This window comes from Schistocerca piceifrons, chromosome 1, assembly GCF_021461385.2.
Source record: "Schistocerca piceifrons isolate TAMUIC-IGC-003096 chromosome 1, iqSchPice1.1, whole genome shotgun sequence".
In the NCBI taxonomy this organism is placed as follows: domain Eukaryota; kingdom Metazoa; phylum Arthropoda; class Insecta; order Orthoptera; family Acrididae; genus Schistocerca; species Schistocerca piceifrons.
This window is the reverse complement of record NC_060138.1, coordinates 946,666,891-946,672,470: the sequence shown is the minus strand read 5'-3', so window position 1 is coordinate 946,672,470 and position 5,580 is coordinate 946,666,891.

Sequence of the window (5,580 nt, the reverse complement as noted above, 5' to 3'; positions counted from 1 at the left end):
TTTGCAGAGAGATTTTTACAGTATAAAAGTATGGAAAAGGTGCAGCATATTTATGTAATAAAATTCACTCTCGTGGCAAATAAAAACGTGAAATACCGCATATAAGTTTTCCACATAAAATTTCAAGATGATTTTGTTATAATGTAGCATACGCAAAATAACGTGGCCAAAGCCTGCGCAGACGGCGTGGTAGAGGAGGTTCAAAAATGGTTCAAATGGCTCTGAGCACTATGGGACTTAACTTCTAAGGTCATCAGTCCCCTAGAACTTAGAACTATTTAAACCTAACTAACCTAAGGACGTCAGACTCATCCATGCCCGAGGCAGGATTCGAACCTGCAACCGTAGCGGTCGCCCGGTTCCAGACTGTAGCGCCTAGAACCGCTCGGCCACTTTGGCCGGCTGGTAGAGGAGGCACAACGGTACTGGTGGGGGTTCAACCGCAGGTAGCCACCCCGTGATAGATGAGATGCAGGTGGAACGCTGAAGCAAAACTTGTAAGCTCTGCTAGCGAATCTACAAACGATGATATTAACAGGTTATGGCAGTAGCACCAATAATTCGACAAGCCAATCGTTCATTATTAAAACAAAGTCGGGTACAGCATTACGCTGAATTTGCTAAAGAAGGAGAGATTGATTTTCGCCTGACTTGTAAACCTTCCTTTCTATCTGTCGTTAGCATGTTAAACTTAGCTTCTTTAGCCCAAAGACAGTGGGGTTTACACAGTTTCACCTCACTAACATGCTAATGTAGTTGCAATTGCGGCATAATCCTGAATCACTTTATTATTAAAAAGGCAAATGGGCAGGTGCCAGGTGAATAGCTGATGAAAAATTCATGCTCGTTATATTGAGGACCCTTGAAATAATTGTGCTATTTCATTGAAAAATTCGTAGTTACTCATATATTGCGCGGTAGATGAGAAACTTTTACATGTTAACTGTATGATGAAATACTCTTTGATTTACACTCTATCGTTTGCCAAAAACTCGTTTCCATATCTCGAGACACTTACGTGTTATAAGGCATGTCATGAATGTTTCACAATCATTCTACGGTTTGCGTGTACGAGTGGAAGTGAATGGTTCATCTCATAATGTACATCTCAACAACATTTGTAATTGTATCAAAAAAGTCGAAATAGAGGGATGTGCCATCAGGGGTCCCACACGCATCAGTACTGGGCCCTTTACTCTTCTCATTATATGTTAATGAAGTGTCAACTATTCATTCCCGTAGCAAATATCACCTATACGCTGACGACATTCATTTATATCTAAGTGCCAGCCCACCAAACCTGCGCATAGCCATCCAGCGTTTAAATGCCGATTTAGTTGCCCTGTCAGTGTGGTCGCAGAGGATAGGTTTTAAACCTAACCTATCTAAAACGCAATCGACGTTTGTAGCTCAGAAAATACTTATGATCTCAGTTCAGAGAATATCTTCCTACATTAATCTTAAAGGGCACAGAAAAAAAGTTTTCTTCTTCTGCAAAGAACTTGGGGATAATTCTCGACCATTATTTAGACTGTACTGAACACACAACTGCCGTCTGTACGAAGGTGTCAGAATCGCTTCACTCACTACAGAAATACAAAAAAGTATTTAATTTCGAGCTTAAAAAGAAACAAGTAGAGACGCCAATACTCTGCATACTTGTCAATGGTGATACCATTCTGCAAGGTCTTTCGTACGGAAACGGATTCAGGCTGCAACTGGTGATGAATGCTAGTCTATGACAATTTGCCACTTAGGATTTTTCGACCATATCACACCAGCCTACGAATAATTATCATGGATATTGCTGTTAAGCGTAGAAACTGTCATACTCTATGTTTGTTCTATCGCCTCCTCAATCATTGCACTCTCTCTTACTTGTCACCAACTGCTACTCCACGATCCGAACAGCACAATAGAACTACTCGTTACTGCAGTCTTTTCTAAATCATTCCTGTGTCAGGAAGCCTAGTCTGGAAAAAATATTCCTCAAAATAACAGAAAAATTCCAAACTTCACAAGACAGCTGACAGTCCACTTTCTACCACAACAGCCATCACTCCTACACTCTGTGCAGTCCACTGTCGTCAGTTCCCCTCCCCCTCCCGCTCCCCCCCACACCCCACAGAACTTACCTATATCTCTTTGCGGCAGAGTTCTCTATTTACAGTTTGTTCATTCCTAACAGCCACTGTCACTGTCATTTCAATCTTCTCCTCTTCCTTTGTCCATTTCGCTTGTGAAAACCATAAATATGGCTTCAAATGTGCTAAGCTGATCTATATCAGAGTAAATGCGCTCTGCAGTTATTATAATCAGTGTTATTAGTGTTAGTTATTCTTATTACTATTGAGAAAGTCTTGTAATATGTTTGGTGTGTGTTGCTCCTGGACATATGTAAGAGAGGGTGTTAGATACTATTGTTGTTAGGTTAAGTAAGTAGTCAGTAAACAAAACAAATTTATAAATTTCTTGACTCTTTTTCTCACTGAAACAAGCAACTGAAGTATGTCTGCGTGGTAACCGCTTTTTTGTCCTTTGTGCTCGGATGGCAGTACGATTTCTGCGTGAGCAAAGAAAGGAAATCAGAGCTGTAGCCGGCGCAACCGAAGCACTCGACGTCAGTTTGCTCCGTTTCATATCGCGGATACTGCCTGCCGCCTGGCGCGTCTCCAGGCTGTGGCGCACTCGTAAACTGGACAACGCAGACTGGCGTCGCGACGCGGATCGGCGACACACGGCGGACACTTTATCTGGAGGGGTGTGGCGTTGTCTGGCAGACGGCCGGTTGCCTCAGTCTGCAGCAGCAGCAAGGAGCGGCGACCGCGACCGCAGCGCCCACCGCGGCACTTTAGTGCACTTAAGGGGTCGCCGGTGGCGGCGGCTGTGCGACGCCAGCAGATGCGGCGGTGCAGGCGGAGGACGCGGCGGCGGCGGAGGCGGAGGAGCTGCCAACTGCCCGCGGCCTGCGGAGCCGTCCCACGGCTGTCGTTCCCCCACACCCCGGCATTCAGCGGCGACATTCATCACACTTGGCTTGCTACGGTCGCGACACTTTACGGCACCGTTAACAGGAATGACCGCAGGCGAATCATACCGCTGACAGCTTTACGCCGGTACTGTTCTCCTCGCATTGGACACTACGCCACCATTCGCAGACAGTCGTACTGGCGACGGTGTGGTATGATTTGCTTTATTACCAGCGTTGTCTTCCTCTCCATCTCCTTGACCAATAGGGCTATTGAAATGATATGTGATATTTTTCTTAATTGCGCTCATATTACGCTAGCGAGAAAGCGATTTGAAGGCCTCTACGAGTGCTATATAGAAACACATTTTTATTTATCCATATAGCGCGTTCAGTTGGCTCACATCGTTGGAATGGCTCCTGATATTCGGAGATCAAACTAGATGGCACAGAGATTAAGGCCATAGATTGGCTTTCAGAAGAGCAGGCTTCAAATACCCGTGTATCACTGCGGGTTTAGCTTTCTATAGTTTGGCAGAGCCAACTACCTTGCAATAGTGAAAACACCAGTTCCCATCAGATAATCAAAGGCAAACGCTGTTGAGCTTGATTACCGCTTGGATGGATTACCGTCTGAGTCTGCCGAGCACTGTTGGCAAATGTCGTTCACTCAGACCTTTTGGGGCCAACTGAGGAACTATTTGACTGGGAAGTGACGGCTCCGGTCCGAAAAGTGACAACGACCTGAGGACCTTGTGCTGACCTCCTGCCCCTTCATATCTGCATCAAGTGATGCTATCGGCTGAAGATGACGCGGTGGTCGGTCGGTAGGTAGGAGGTCCTTCTATGTCTGTTCGGAATGAGTTCATGGTTTCACAAAACTGAGATAAACGATGGAGTGGCTCCTTTGAAACACTCACGGCTTACTACGTCATTCTTCCACTGACGGAGCTGACACTCCAAGGACACCTCATTAGATGGGACACTGAATCCTGATAGACCCTTCTTTGTTTTCGTTTGGAGTAGAAACGTGCCACGCAACATAATCTTCGGCAAAAGTGGATACACTTCCACCATCACTGAAATACTACTACAAATTTCTTAGGAAGAAAAAGTACGCACTGCCCTGTGACCTTCTTTGCAACCACTTTTGGACCGATGACCTTTGCAGTCTGGTCTCTTCAGCACCCACAAACCAACCAAACAAACAAACACTTTTGAGCTTCTTCGTATCATCGCATTTTTACCACCAAACACTGTTCTCTTTTAGATAAAACAAGTAAACAGATTTTCTGGACTGTACAGTGGATGGTGAACTACAGTTTAATCCAGTTTATGGGAATAAAGAACAGTTCCGGACAACTCTGTACACACGCAGTCAGCAGCGACGTTGAATGACGGAAGGAACGTTAGAGTTTAAAGTCCCATCGGCAATGCAGTTATTAGAGTAAAAGTTCGGATTATGGAAGGATGGGAAGGAAATCGACCATGTCCTTTTTAAACGAATTTTCACGGCATTTGCCTGGAGTGACTTACGGAAATCACCAGAGAGGTCTCGACCGTCTTTAGATTTCACCAGTAGGAAAGCCAAACTTTCGACATTATCGTCTGTAGATCTCGACAGAATTTTGATACTGTAGCCTTTTAGGAACACTTAAGAAGATGCATTCTAGGTTAATAATTAAACGTATCGGTAATTGAACGCATGTCACTCCTGTGATTTCACTGACATTCTCCAGTTGGTAGTAGAATTCTAATTTTCCGTTAGACGCCGATAGCATTCACGTGGGATCTGGCAGACCCTATGGTGTGCGTCCGTTGAGCCACACCTGCAGCGGCTCTGAACTTCAAGCGCCGTCCGCCTCCACAATATAGGATGGATGACGACAGCCGCTCACGCCACGCATACGCAGAGCCACTTTGCTACGCAGACGTCACCTAGTCACGGCTCCATCACCATCATTCGTGCTTAGCTAAGAGAGCCTCATACTTGTTGACATTGTGATAGCTGGTCTCTATTTCTTGCTGCATTATTTGAAATGAATCTTCATACGCTTGGAGAAATAACTCCGCCCGAACAGGCCATGAAGGCCCAACGGTACCGACCGGCCGCCGTGTCATCCTCAGACCATAGGCGTCACTGGATGCAGATATGGAAGGGCACGTGGTCAGCACATCGCTCTCCCAGCCGTATGTCAGTTTCCGATACCGGAGCCGCTACTTCGCAATCAAGTAGCTCCTCAGTTTGCCTCACAAGGGCTGAGCGCACCCCGCTTACCAAAAGCGCTCGGCAGACCGGATGGTCATCCATCCAAGTGATAGCCCAGTCAAACAGCGCTTAACTTCGGTGATCTGACGGGAACCGGTGTTACCACTGCGGCAAGGCCGTTGGCTTGGAGAAATACAAATTAAGTAAATCTTGTGTTTACTCTATTAACTTGTTCAGTGTTCTTTTCTGCTTCTGTCCAGTTTGCCTTTGACAGCAGTTGCTGCACCACTCTGTAGCCAACCTCTTCTTACTTTTGTGTACGATTGTGAAAAGACTAACGCAATGAATGCACAGAGGTACAGACCATTACCTGTAACGATTTTATGTTCCAGGATCCTAGGGC